Below are 15,970 nucleotides of genomic sequence, written 5' to 3'. Positions count from 1 at the left end.
AGCTGTGCCATGACGAATTCCTAGCTTTCTAGCTGCTGGCTGGCTGGCTGTGATGTACTGTGAAAAAGTGTAGCTACAATCAAAGTGCTTGCATACTAGCAGAACAGCGTGCACGTTGACTGACAGACGGGCCATCCAACCAAAGTTGAACTGAGACTAATTTGATTGGTCGGCCAAATTTTAGTCCCTACTCCTTACACAGATGACCAAATTTCGTCATTGATATGTCAAACCACTAATAGCATCAATTACTGTCTAATACTTAACCGATATACTCAGATTTTTATATTTTTGCCACAAAATGAGCCGCCCGGGATGGTACCTTTAATTGGAATTGATCCTGTGGAGTACCTGAAAATTTCAACAGTGGGCAGATCCATACATTTTAGGCCGTGTTCAGACTGCAGGTGAATCTGATTCAAATCGGATTTCTTCTCAAATCAGATTTTTAGGGCTGACTGTCCACACTGTTTTTTTTCGTAGTGTGATGTCACAGACAGTCAAAATCAATCTGAGTGTTTGGAGCTGTTCAGACTGAGACCCATCTGTCCAAACTACCTCCCGAAGGTGGTTTCAATACGGTTTGCAAAAATCATATTTCATGATTTGTGACTGTTCAGACTTCAAAAGAGCCATGTGGTTCCAATCTGGATTGGCTAAAAATCGGATTTTGGCTGGCAGTCTGAACGTGGCCTTAGACAAGTGAGTGACCCTGCATGTCTATCAAAATACAGAGCAGAAAAAAGGAGAGAGAGAGAGAAAAAAAAGGTTCATCCAGTGAATCACACAGAAGAATTAGGGAGGGGCCCAAAAATGCAGGGGGGAAAATTAAAAGAGAGAAGAGGAAAGATGGAGCAGGGTGACAGAGGAGCAGAGAGCAGGAGGATAGGAGGGAGGAAAACAAGAGACAAGTTTTAATATTTCTTCTGAGATGATTTATTTATCCACCTTATGGCAACACCACCCGTCTGGGCCAAACAACCGAACAAGATGCTCAATAATGGAGGCACAGGAGAGAAGGAGATGTTTAGTTTGAGCTTTTAAAAAAAACAGATGTCTGTGAAGCTAAATCAAATGCTAAACACCAGCTCATTGTGTACATATCCACATATAAGTAGAAGGTTGTAGGTTATTGGCTTCTTTTGGTCAGTTGTGTTGTTGAAAAGTTTTCTGACTTCTTTTTGAGTGTCTTATTGTCAATACAGAAACATGTTGGTGATGTAATATGTGAAAGAATGTCAGTGTACTGTGTGTGTGTGTGCACATGCAGCTTTGCACCAGAGAAACTGTCCCGTTCTGCACCCACTACTTTCTGTGAAAACAGCGGTAATGAGCTCAGATAAAAGAAAAACATGAAAGGAGGAGGGATACATTACCATGTGTGAAGAAAGAGAAGCGTGCACGACGTCCTGCGCCTTCCCACCTCTGTCTTTGTCAGCGTGCTCGCATGTGGGCACAGAGCACATGTGCACGTACACACGTTCGCACACATGCCAACACAAACACAGGCAAACAAACAAAACATGGAAAGCCAATGCCTAAAGACAAAAGCTGCGCTGCGGAACAAAAGACGACCAAAAAAAGCCATCAAGACACCCGCAGCAGGCACCCATTGTGATTAATGAAAACAAATATTGGGAGAGAGTGGGGCACAGGCGCAGAGAAACAGCACAAACAATGGAGCAGACAGCATAATGCATTCAGGGTTCGCTGACGGCCCTCTAGTGCAGAATGAGAATAATAGGAGGAGAGAGAAAGTGGGATAGAGGGACAAGAGAGGGAGGGAGAAGGAGGGGAGGAAGAGGAAACAAGAGCACTAATGCGAAATCCATTCTCCCTAAAAACATCAACACACACACACACACACACACAGTCACACCAGCCAGCTTTCAAACCCACAGTGCTGTCAGTGCGTCTGTGCTTACACCTGCTAGTCTTAACAGTCTGGGTGCAACTGTCTTTTCTGCTGCAAGAGTGGGTATGAATATGAAGCTCTCTCACAAACACGTACTGTACTGTACACACGCAGCTAAATGTATTTTAGAGATGAATGTGCTAGAGATTTCTATGGCGTGCCCGTAAACACTGTATTCTCTCTCTCTTCTGTCATGGATTCTTAGGACACGGAGCCCATCATTACAACGTAATGACAGCTATAGGTTACACTAAATTACATGTAAGCATCCATTTTGACAGACAGCCTGTGATTTCCAGGTCATTTTATAATAGGATGGTTCAGAGTTTACCAATCTGCAGGTCGGTACCTTTAGAGAATGTTTTGAAATAGACGTTTCTGATTTGACAGGACGTTCTCAGCCGTAATTCCACTGACTCGCTTGCTTCAGAGCTCTCAGCCGTGTCACATGGTCCTCATCAGCAGACGTGGGTTTGTCGATGTTGCTCCATCATTTTCAGCACATTTAGGACTTCCACGCATGCATAAAAGTAGATCTTTTAATTTCATCTCATCAGTTTCATTTAAAAAGCTCTGGTGCAAATATGTGAGTGTGTGGTGAGTCGACTACTGTCAAGTTTGAAGGTATAATTTTTGGATCATCTATTTTGGGCTTGCTCTTGAAAGTAAAAAATAAAACTGTTCATGTCTGAATCCAGGCGGCACAGTGTCGCCCAACAGAGGAAGAGGAAGGTTCTAGGTTCAAACCTGCAGGCCTCCTCCCACACACCCACTCTGAATTGCCTCTCGGTACAAATGTGAGTGTGCGTGATTGTTTGTCTCGATGTGTCAGCGCTGCAATGGTCTGGCGATCTGTTCTGGGTGTACCCTGCCCTCACTCAATGTCAGCTGGGATTGGCTCCAGGCCCCCTGTGACCCTACATGAATAACTAGCATGCCCGAATGGATGGATTAATGTTTGAAATCACAACAGCTTGACAGGTCTAAAATTTCCTGCTCATCCAAATTTTAGGACCTGACAACATGAGACCACATTTTTTTTATGCTCTGGTTCTAATGCACGTAGTTTAGAGCTGATTTTCATTTAGTGATCAGTGAAGTAGGTTAAATGACTATTGATTGGCACTTATAAAAAGTGATATCAATTATATCTTTTCAATTCAAAGCACATAAAGTAATTATGGGTGAGGTTTAAGCATCAGACCATAGAGTGGCACAAAGATGCTGCATTATGTGCATTATATGGAGTTTTTGTCAAATAGCAGACAGTAGTGGTGAAAGGAACATTTATGACGACACTAAGCAAAGAAAATTGAAATCCAGAAGATACCTCTGCTCATTAGGCTGCTGCTAATTAGAGCTGTGCTGATTAAATCATCCTCTTCAAACATACTTGTTATACGTTCTTCAAGGAAATGAATGACATCCAGCGATCTTGAACGTCCGACGGGGATGATGTAAAGCAAACTGCCGTCACCCTCGATCCTTTTGCTTTAAAAAGCCCACATTCAGCTTCACGGCTTTAGCTCTTCTCGCCCGGAGCGCTCTGTGTGATAAGACAAACACAGGGAGCTTCCAGTGGCTCCGCAAACCACTGGGGATCAGTGCAACTTATTTTCCCTTCATCGATGGTCCCTAAACAAACAGAGCCAGCGGGACGGGGATGAAGGAGCAAATTTATGTTGTGAGACAAAGGGTTAGCCGAGGGAGGGGGTGGGGTGGGGGGAAACGGAGGGAACAGTCTGGTCTGGCTGTCTGACCGAAAGCTTCCTTTGGTGGTCTGTGTTATTCCAATCCGGCTTCATTACAGCCTTATCTCTAGGCAAGCCGCACAGCCAGCGAGAACGGGCCAGAGAAGCACGGCGAGGTTGTGGACCCGGCACACCTGCCACCTCAGATAAAATAAACATCAGAATTAGGGCGCAATTTTGGCTCCCGCCTCTCAACGTTTTTTGGCCGCTTTTGCGCTCTCTCATCCGCCTTCCTTGTTGATTAATCCCTCGCTCCCTCTCTGTTTCTGTTTCGCTTTCTCCCTCTTTCTCTCTCTCCCCGCTCGTTTTCCCTCCCCCTCTCATTCCCTCCAGCCCTTCCTGACAGGACTGTGATAATGGGACAGTAAATTAAGACCATCCCGTTTCCCACCTATCATCCTCTCAGCAGTTGATGTGATCTCTCACCTATAAGGTCAAAGGCTAATCTGTGTAAAGCAGGCAGTGCCATGGTCAGAATAATCAATCACTCTGTGCCGCCATATCACAGGCGCCAACAAAATGCTGTAAACATCAGAGTGAAATCCCCCTCCCACAAACACACCTGCTGCTTTCATGTGCATTTTGGAAAACGCGCACACACACGCCACCGGGTTTCACTTACTGACACGATGATAGCCAGATTTAAAGTAATTATCAGGCATTTATTTTGCAACCTGTTTCGAGATCAGCCACAGCGATCCTGCTGCCAAATATTTGTCATTTCATAGTGAAAACCGCTGCCTTCTGCAATTGCCGCTGGCATAATAGCAAGTGTTTACATGGTTTTTTAGTCTTTCACGTTCCTCACTTTGCTGGAAAATCTAATCACTCTCACAGGTTTCACTTAAACATAAAAAACAAAACCTGAACTATTGAGTCTCTTTAATCCACTTTGTGAATACATATTGGAGAACACAGCTTTCAAATTCCAAAAGGGATTAGTTCTAAACGGCAGAGACAGAGAGGCCTTTGAGGGGAGCTAAAATTACAGGTGGAGTGATCCCTTCTAAAATTATCCAACTCTTTTATATTGCACCTCTGAAGAATTCATGCTCATGTTTAATTCCCAAGCTCTGATAACGAATGTCTCCTCCAAGCACCTGAAGATTAATAGACTTTTACCAGGTGCTCTCTGTCTTTTTATAACACACTCCAGCTATTTAAACGCTCAGCTGTCTGGCTGTCAGCTTACAGCATGAGGTCATTTGGAAATAGTCTTAACCTACGGATATATCGCTGAGTGGTATGGCAAATACCATCTGACACAGGGAGAAAGAAAAGTAAACACCAAATCAATTGCAAACATAGCTTTGATTTTGAAAGTTGGAAAGCGCTTTGGTTTAAGTAAAATCGGTTTAAACCAGACCGAAGAGTCCACAGCCGTGTGAGCACACAGCTGTGCCACAGGGCTGATGGTCAAATAACAGAAGAATTTTGACCTAGGTGCTAAATGAGGAGTTATAGAACATCAAAGCTGGCACAGTTCATCTTTAGGTGGACCTGAGTGTCTTTAGTAAATCCCATGGCGATCCATCCAGTAGTTGTTGAAATAATTCACTGAAAATGGTGGTGCAAAAACAAAACTTAGGGGGATTGTTGAAGTCAAAGGTTATCATCTTAGAACTATAAATGTTCAAGCTGCAACCTCTGCGGCTGAAAAACGAAATGCCAAAATATTCTGTACTCTTGAGGCCAACTCCAAATGTGAATCAATCCCCAAAGACTCCAGAAGAAATAAACACGGTTGCAGCCTGGTAGCCATTTTGGTATACCTCTAGTTTTCTCTTCCATTCATGACAGCTGCATGGGTGGTGAATTGTTACATAAATCACCAGTTTAGATTAATACGGCTTAAAGCGCTGCATAATAGTGGCCACTCTGAGTGTCAGATGGGTGAGATTTTGCTTGCCAAAAACTGGTATGCAACAAAGTCTCAGCCAGAGTCAGGCACTGACCTGGAGGTGGTGCAACATAAAAGTCATTAAGATGCATTCTGGGGACCATGATTGCCTGTAGAAAATCTCAATGGCAATGTATCAAATATTGTGTAAATAGAGTAATACACTTAGTATAACAGTATCATATTAGAGCCCTGGCACTAAGAGGGTTAAAAACACAAGATTTTAGCTACTTGTTACTTTTAGACGTTTGTTTTGATTTAAATAAAACGATTTACAAAAAAGAAAAGAAAAAAACAACTTCCCACAATGAACACAAGGACAGACAAGGAGACCAACTACACATCACAAAAAAAAGAAAAACACAAACATTTTGCCATTGCCCACGCACCTCCTTCCACCAACACAAGCCAAACTTTGAGTGATGAAAAAGCATATTCAGATTTCACACTCCAATAACAACAAGTAATCAAGGCCAGTGGTGGAGCCGCGCCGACAGAGGCAGCAGACCGAGGCGGAGTGACGCTGCCGCAGCCCTCAGTCACACTCTAAACACCTGTCTCCAAATGGACACATCAATCCCTATTTCACAGCCCGCCTGGCCTCCTTCAATGACACACAAAAAATATACACACGTGTGGTATGCAGTACGTATGCACACATACACACACGCGCGCATGCACATCTGCACACAAACTACACAGACATTTCCACATATCTGCTGTAGCAGATGTTTTAAAAAAAAATCTACAGTGGGTTAAGACTTTTTGGACAAAGTATTTATCAACAAAGCCAGAGCAGGAGCCACCAAATGGATGGGAATCAAAGAAGATGGAGAGTGGCAGAGCAGAAATCAATCCGTTGCAATGCAGCATATGGTAATCTCACTGTTCTGCAGGACGGGCTGATTCACAGCCTGGAGTGGCGAGGGAAAGGTGCGACATGTGAGAAAACAGTCGTGGACTGAAAAGAGGGTACTGAGAAGCACTTAGCACCTGGTCTGGTATAATACCCATTCTCTCTCTCTCTCTCTCTCTCTTTCTCTCTCTCCCCACAAACAAACACACACACACACATATACACACGCGCGCACACACACACAAGCACTTTGCCTAATAGAGTAGCAGCAGTAGTCAGCGTTTCCCATGGCAGGCTGTAATCGCATGGCTGGACTCAGTGATGGATTTTGGGTTAGAGGCAACATCAGCACCTCTGCAATAAACACACACACATCCACACACACACATACTGTTCACATGTACATACTCTTAGGTATTTGCACAAAAGGTTCTGGACAAAAGGATTAACGGTGCTATGTGAAAGTTAAATGGAAGAAACCTATGAAGGACAATGGTTGTTTTCAGAGTTTTTTCGCTCCATACAAAGTAGGACCATTTCTATACTGTAACAATAATCTCCAATAATTATAGATTTCCAGGGCTTTATTAACAATATGAGGATGTCATCTACTTTTATTTTCACATATTTCAGAAAAATACTGTAGATGAACCGTGCATTGCATTATTTGTAATTCAATTCCATTGAAGTGGTCCCCGTTAGTGTCTCATACAGTATATGACCGTGACATTTCATTGAGGTTAAAAGTTTGCTTTTTCAAAACTAAATAGTTATCTGTTCATTGCTGTGTTTCAAGAATTCCCAAAGACTTTCATGTCTATTCTGATGCAAAAAAAAAGAAATGAAAAAAAAATGTGTCTGCCGAAAGTAAAGAGAACATAGACATTGATAGAGATATATTGCATCATTCTATCTAACTGTATGCAGGGAAAAAAGGACATGTTAATGCTCAAGTTCAGTGTTGAAAAAAAAAAACATTTATAAGCTTGGAACCTTTTTATGTTCGTAATAAGTGAAGCTTCAGAGAATTTTAAATTGTGAAGGTTTTCTTTTGTGTTTTTGTTTTTTGTCGGTCGCCTATGTTGCTACAGATAAAATGTTAGGCTCTTTTGGGAGCCTAACATTTGTCTGGGAGATGGTGAACATTATACAGTCAGAGGGTCTATAGATAAAATGTTAATACATCAACTTAGTAAATACGTTTGTATTTTATGAGTTAATGAGCCTCCTGGTGGAAAATTGTGCACTTGACCTCCTGAAGTCTGTCTGCTATGTTATGACGCTTAAAGCATCACTTGGCATATGGCATAAAGGGTGCATTACAACAATTTGCACTGTTTTGTATGCCAGAAAACACAACACTTTAGGGAGCCACCATGTGATCCATATGAGTGTAAATTGGCTGACTATTTTCATATGAGTGCAAAGAGAGTGCGCTTTGGTTTTCTTTTAGATGTCTGTTACTAATCCCAGTAACAGTCCATTACTTGCTGTCTTCCCCACTGGCTGATGGAGGGTTGATGCCAATTTGTCTTTGTGTGGGTGGGTGCATAGCTGGGTGGGAGGTTGGGTGGGGTAGGATCTGTCCCCCAGACTGCATCTTTGGAGTTGCGTAAAGACACATTGGATGGAGGCTGTGTAACAAAAGTTTAAACTTAAGGTATTAACTTTTGCTGTTAAGTGAATTTTCAGGGGGTACTATCTAATTCGCATCTGATCAGATTAGGTTTAGATTTGTTTATATTGATGCTGCTTTGTATCATTTAACGGGAAGACACATGGAGCTCTGATTAGGATTGTAGATTTAGACTCAATGGTCTCAGGTGCTGTGAAGGGTGAGACAAAGCATGTTTGCTTGGGAGATCTGTGGCCAGATAAGGCTTACAGACAGCTGAATTATTCACAGACCAGCACAGACAAATCCTCAATGCTCAAACGCATGCAGACCTTGAACAGACACTTGCAACATACACGTACAAAAAGGTGCGTCTGGACCTCCGCACCATGCACATTCAGTATTGATAAAAATGAATGAGGACATGCTGAGGGCACCACCCTGTGAGCAGATGAATAATTTTCAGGAATCTAAAGAATCCCACTGTCTTGCTCAACTCCTAGGGTATTGCAACGGTCCATAAATACCGAGTGAGGGTGATGATGTGAAAACTGGTTGCGATAAAAAAAAAAAGAGGTCATAAAAACGACAAACAGAAACAGACATCTCCATCTTATTCACCCTCTCTTCCATTAGTGTGACAATTTCATTAAACAAACATAATGTACAAAATCATTTCCTCGACTTGGCTGGCTCCAAGAAATTAACAGCAACATGGAAGTCATGCATAATGAATGTGAACATTTGCCATCTACAAGTCTCCCACAGTCAAACATTAATTCAACCTCGCACAGGGTGTGGAAAGGGAGGAGGAGGACAAATGGAGCACGGGGAAGTGGAAGGACTTTGGAGAGTGAAAATGAAACCTTTGGAGGTGGTCTGACAAATATATACGCTGCTGGGCTAAAGTTCCGAGTTGGAAATGATTGTGTTGGAGACTAGGTAAAATTGTGAGGGACAAAATGGCATGAACTGGCTTAAAATCTGTGGTTATGACCAAATTATTTTAGCTATGTTTACCAAAATGAAAGAAAAGTCCAAATATTGGCTCTGAAAAATGACACCCTCATTTTGAAGACAGGAGAAAACTGTGCGCTGCCATAGCAATTAGATTGTGTAACGCTCGGTCCAGAGTGCAACAGCAAGACAAATATTGTGTTCATATGGCATAAAAAAGGAAAAATACCAAATAATTGAATTCGACTTGACAGGAAAGTTAGACGTACACGTCAAGTCAAATGAAGTCAACTTGCTCTTTTTCCCGTTGATCAAAAACAGGAGAGTTTGACACGGTCGTGCCAGACCCACTTGGCATTATCTAATTCTCTTTGCATAAATCTCACAATCATTTATCTGGACACAACACAAAATGCTTATGGTAACATTTGAGGATGGGGGAGCTGAGGGGAAAAAAATGCTCATCCTTCACAAGGGGTGATTTATTACCCTGTACAGCAGGGTCATACATTAATTTTGCTCTTTATATAAAAGGCCTGTTATTTCTGCATGCATAAATAAAACACTCAGACAGACATGCACACATAAACACACGCATGGGGAGCACGCAAGCGCGCAGCCATGCACGGCTGCAGCCTTCACACTCAGCTTGCGTTGGGGAAAATGTCACCGTGTCGAGAGGATGTTTATCTGGCGGGGACAGATTTGATAGCTTGACGGGGACGCTGAGGCGTCTCTGTGATGCAATGCACACATGTGTGTTTCTGTGTGTGTTTTGATTGCGATGTGTGTTGTCTTTTGACTGACGCGGGGCTATGGGAGATGCCAGTGTACTGCGCGGCGCTCGCCCAGACGCACAGCAGATCTGACACCGCCGAGCCAGCGGTGTGACAGGCATGTGACAGGGCAGAACTGGTCCTAAATGACTTCTTAGGCTCCATTACCCTGCCAAAACACTGGACACGCCATTTCCCATTTCCCATTTCCCCTTCATGGTCACAGAACCCCTTACTATTCACAAATGGATCACTGATTGCACCCTACCTTTCGCTCAGTGTAGATTAATCACACATAGATGCAAGCTTGCGCGCACACAGATAAGACAACCCCTCCCCTGCAAATCAAAGAGAGCGGCTGAGCGGGGCGCTGAGTGCCAGGAGCAGGCCAGCAGCAGTGGTGATTATCCTCAAGTAAGCATCAGTTGTTGGTATTTACACTGCCACTCTAGCCCTCTGATGCTTTGACACTGGCAGCCTCCGGAGAGCAAGAGAATTTGTCAAGAACTGCTTTGAGAGGCCGCGGACTGAAGGTGACCGAGGATGAATGTGTCATTAGTCGAAATTAGTGCAGAGGGAGTGGAGATGGGGAAGGAGAAAGAGGAGAGAGGAAGGGGAGAGAAGGGGGTGGGGAGGGCGGCTCAGCTGTAGCTACAGGACAGGATGAAGAAAAACAATATAGTTGTAAAACTGACAAAAGGACTGCAGTGGAAAATTAAAGCCCAGGGGTAACTTTAAAAAATAAAGGAGCTTTTCTTCATACTGTAAAGGGCAATGACCCATGACCTTAAAAAAAAACAGCTGTGAACACAACTCTCTAGTGATTCGCTGAAGTCAAGTGTCAATAAGAATCAAAAGAATATATGATCTTTCATCTCCTCATAATGATGAAGAAAAATATATGACCCTCAGATGTACACACTCTTTGATGTCAGGGGAAAAAAGAGAAAATATCTGTCACATAATATGGCCATGAGGGTTTATGATGCTCTACCCTTACCCCACTTCCTATATCACAAGAGGCTTTGATGTCTTGCCAATTTGCTGAGCCGAACGTTCACATTAGCTTCTCCTAATGAGGATCGTGAAGTGTACGTTAAGCCCTGATGCCTGTTAGTCTGTTTATTTGACAGGGAGAGCGGCTTGTCATCGTTTAGCCAGTTTAGCTCATTCGAGTGTGGTGACATTTGTGCTATTTCCTCCCTGGCTATTCTGCGCACTGGTAATTGCAGCTTTATATAAAAAGCCACATCACATTTAAAGTGGGGAGAACAAGTAAACAAGGGTATGAATTCTGCCATCAGATGCAAAGACGCATGAATCATTTATGGGAACAAAATATTTGCAGACATGTGGTGAAGGCGGATAAGATCTTTTAGATTTGTGGGGTTGTTGACAGAACAGGGCCCCCGTCTCTCGATTAGTGGATGATGTGTGATAACTAGCGAGCCCGGACTATGAGACGGGAATTGATAAGAGAGGTGTAGACAGGCAGGCAGATGGGCAGAGGAAGAAAGTAGTGGCAGTGATAGTAGCAGTGCTATTATTATTTTATTTTTTTTCTGTTTTTGGGAGGTATGGGGTGATTCTCTGTCCGTTGTAGCAGGGCTCCCGGGCGCATTGTTTTGAACGAGCTCTGGCAGGTATGAATGAAAATGGGATTTCACTGTATCCTGTCCGCTCAACACCGCGTGAGTCTCAATAAACACTAAAAGCGCTTCTCATTTCATGCTTCCCAATGTGTAGCGGCAGACAGCAACGCCGCAGCAAGCAATCACAAATTCAAATGAAAAGGGAGAGGGGAGGAATTTCTCCTTCACAGCCTTGTTTAATTTGCCGCCTCCTGGGCAATTGAAACGTTCCTCCGCTGTGCTGTTGTCTGAAGGTGTGCGAGGCTCGGAGAGGCTGTCATACATGTACACGGAGCATGGGGAGAGCTGGGCCGAGAGACGGAGAATAGAGAGAGGTGGAAAAAAGAAAAGAAGCAAGAGCCAAATAAAAGACAAATTGAATAAACTCGATACTTGTTTTGTACCTGGAGCAACGCGGTGAAGTTGAAACGCACGCCCACACGCGTAGACCCACACACCCAGGAGCCGGAGCAGGGAGTGCTAATGCCTGGAGCTCTCCAGCCGTGCAGCCGCCTCAGGGGACACATCCTGATAACACAAGCTAACTCCTAGTTCGTGGTCCCAGCGGACAGACAAACAAAAGACAAGGTTTTATCTGCTTTTATCTCATTAAACACTCTATAACTTGCTTAATTGTTTACGAAGGGATTTAGAAGAATATCCCATCCAAGCTTTATGACTTTGGTGTGTGTGAGGGTGCGCGTTTTGTGTTGGGGCCAACCCACACATGCTGGTTGAGTATTCATTTGTGATTCATTGTTGTTGAGACTTAAGATGGGTTTTAATTTGGATGTGTGCGGGGGTGCAGTCTAATAAGATATGGCAAGAGATTAGGAGACAAAGGGCTGCATTTTAATTCTTCAGTCCGTCCATTGTGCTCCGTTGTCACTGGATTATAAACAGTGTTAAATTTGTGAAGGCTGGCTCAGAGACAGGAGCAGGTCTGGAAAATGTTGCACAATTTTTAAGATGATATTTTCCCCTTTGCAACCAACTCGTGTGAACCTCCTCCTCCTCCCCGGCCTCCTCTCCTTCTAGCTTTTTTTCTGCTTGTTAGATATTCAGCCAACAGCACACTCCCCCTGCCTTCCCCGACCCCATGCTTTTCAATCTGTCCATCGTAACACTTGAGCTTTGATCTTCTCACCCAGGCCTACTCATTCCAGCCCTCCAGCATCCTATGCTCACTCCCTCTAACTCCACTCATCTTTAATACCGCCCATATCCATCTCCATCCCTCTTATCCCTCACTCCTTTCCTCCCCTCCTCATCTTCTCTCCATCTTCGGCCCACTCGCCGTGTGCTTTGACCACGCATGTGGAATGGCTATTGCTCCCCAGGTGCTTATTAGTGCTGCGCTTTTAATTACAGTTTGCACATCGATCAATTGTTGCATTACTAGTTGGTCCCTGTCGCCCGGTTACCATGGTGATGGATCACCTGCGGGGATCCGCGGTGGTCATCTGTGACACTCAGATGCAGATTGCTCAACCCCCAGCCAAGCCGAGCTCATCCATGATGTTGACAGTGGAGGTATTAGAGCATAATGAACAGCAGAAAAGGTGCATTAAAAAGTTCCAGCCGCGCACCAGAGAGAGAGAGATAGAAAGAGAAAAAACAAGGGGGAGTGAAAGAGAAAATCCCATTTTGCTCAAAGACCAAGCTATCCACTCCCCAGCAGTCTCTGTCACTGCATTCATATATTTCACTTCATTTCAAATGCACTGATTTGCATTAATGAAAGATAATCTGGATGCCTTTGAAGTTTTATTCTGTCCTCTGGGAACAGGGGGAGAGGCTTACTTACACTACACACACACACACACACACACACAAATCTGATGGTTCTGCTCAGCATGCAGAATAAGGGATCCTGCACCTGTATCTCACTGTGGACCAACACTTCTAATCCTGATATAGTCTGACCCCCCATGAGATTGGGATCCCCCGTTTGGTGCAATACATTCAAACAACTCAACACCCTCCCACAGAGGCACACACACACATATGTAACACTCTCGCCGCATTTGTATTATGTTTGCCTTACTTACAACACATAAATGCATGTCACCCATGAGTATACAAGCATACACATACTATATCCCAGTATGCACACATATTAACCAGAGGGGGATCACACAGTCAGATCAAACACAGCTCTGGAGCTGATGAATGATGAAAAGGCTGATCCGAGGTAACAGCTGCTGTGTGATTATTTCAGTGATCTAATGGCATCAACCTTCTGCTCCAGTAAGACGTGAGGACAGAGATCTTTTTCCACAACAAACACGACAGTTCAGTGAGTCTCATTGTTCAGGAATACAACAAGGATGCCATGTTTTGCTCTGTTTGTTTTTTCCCCCCTACATATTTTTCCTCTTGTCCAAATGAGCTCATCCCCATTCTCTCTTTCCGTCACAGACACACACGCTGCGATAAAAATGGACACACATGCATGCCCATACTAAAAGACCCATAAAAAAATCAGACAAGAGAAGCAGCGAGCTGTCTGTCCTGAGCCAACCCCTTGATAAAAAAAAAAAAAAAAAAAAAAAGCCAACACGGATTATTGCAGAGTTCATTAACATGCAGAAAAGAGCCAAAGAGTCTGATGCATAGAGAGACTGAGACAGTGCAACTTCAAGAGTACGCCGAAGACGGGGCTGGGGGAAGTTATAACAACACATCAAAGTAAGAGCCGGCCCGATCCTCTCTTCAATTGAAACGTGTCAAGAAAGTGTCACAGGTAACTAGCAGCCGCTTTCAGAGGGAGGCGTGACGTGACAGAGCTTGAGCTACGTTTTGTGATCAGCCAACTCATTTGAATGCCCTTCCAAAAGCTTACAAAGGCACAGCAGAGGAGGATGCCCCCCCCCCCTCTCCGTCCCTCATCCAACTCTGCTAACTTAACTGCATGCATTGCTGTAGTCTGTGTGTAATCTCATTACCTGTCTTGTTGTCTAACCTAGCCTGTAGTGCTGTGATGGGTTGGCATTACTCTGATTAAAGCAGGAAAAAGGAGGGAGGGAGAGCTGAGAGGGTGAGAGAGGGAGGAAAAGGAGAAGGTGTGTGGGCAGAGGTAACGGAAATGTGTGTCGAAGGGGGCAGGAATGACATAAGCACTTATTGGTATTAAAGGGTAAACTTTCAAAGGCATCCATCTCAAGTGTAGAGCAAACTTTCCATTCAAAGTTACTCCAGTCCTTGACTTTGATGTGCCGGTGATAAATGATCAACAGGAAAAATGTCTGCGTTGTTTGTTTTTTTTCCCACTGAAGTAAGAAAAAATGCCCCCTTGGCTTGAACCTGAGGTCATTAAGAAGCAAATAAATAAACACAGAAAGTTTGCATATTGGAAAGCTGTCAGCTTCAGGCCAGCGTCTGCTCACTTCCAGCTTGATGGAGAGCCTTCTTTCCTGGGCAAGCCCCCGGACTCTGGGCCAATGAATCAGCCCACATGGACACATTGGCAGTTGTCATGTAATGATATTGCCTTAGTGTCAGCGCCAGTAGAAACAGTCACACGCACACGTGTCGCACAAACAGATGCTGACACACTGTAGGGACACACACACTGTGCACACTGAGGTTTCTATTGAGCTCAAAAACTGTTGCAGATGCACGCTGTAAAGTTATAATGAATGAGATCAAACCCTGCATGTGATAGTATGTTTTCAACACTTTTAAGCAATAGCCACTCATTGTATTGTCTGCAATTACTTCTCAGTGTGGTATGATGATTGGTGGCATTTCTACATGGATCACAGTTCAGTGTATTTTAGAAGTTTTAATTCAATCTCCTTGCGATCGATCTATCACTAATGACACCACATGCCCAAGGACCTTGTCATTGGTACTGTATATACTGCTACAGTATAAACCATGACCAGTGTTAATGTCTCACTTTGACTTTGGCTGTATTTTCTTTCTATTTCAATGGTAAGTTCATACGGTATTCATATGGTGCATTTTTATTATTATCATCATTTCTAATATTGTATTTACTTGATTAAAATCGCAAATCCCAGATTAAGAATGAACATCACTGCCTTTCACTGGAATCCTAAATTGTAAAATGAGGGAACTATAATATTCCTGCCTTACCTGTCAGCATTTCAAATTTATTGAGGCAGGCAATTTATGTCTGACTAGACATAAAATTGAACATAATTTTGTACAATTCGGTAACATTTTGACAGCTAAAGGTGATCTCAATTCCCTCTATTTCCTGTCCTCACCTTGCCTGATCTCATATAATTACAAACCGTCAGTGAGTCCCTTCCATAAAGTGGCTTAGTCTGACAAAGCAAAGATATGATGGTGCAGCAGCATGCATTAAGTTCTTATGGAAAATGGCACAGCAAAATGTATATGTATGCACACACATACATTGGGTGTGTGCGCCGACGCACACACATAGGAGAGTGGTCTGTCCCCTCCTGTTAAATTTTGTCTTGAGTTGTCGTGACGACCACTTTCTGACATGCATCACATCCAATAACATTCCACTTCCTTGACAGGATGCATTATAAATGAGTGTACACACACACACACACACACACATTTATG

This window comes from Trachurus japonicus, chromosome 10 (genome assembly GCF_045865225.1).
Source record: "Trachurus japonicus isolate A0001 chromosome 10, Traja_1.0".
Lineage (NCBI taxonomy): Eukaryota > Metazoa > Chordata > Actinopteri > Carangiformes > Carangidae > Trachurus > Trachurus japonicus.
This window is presented reverse-complemented; position numbering follows the sequence as displayed.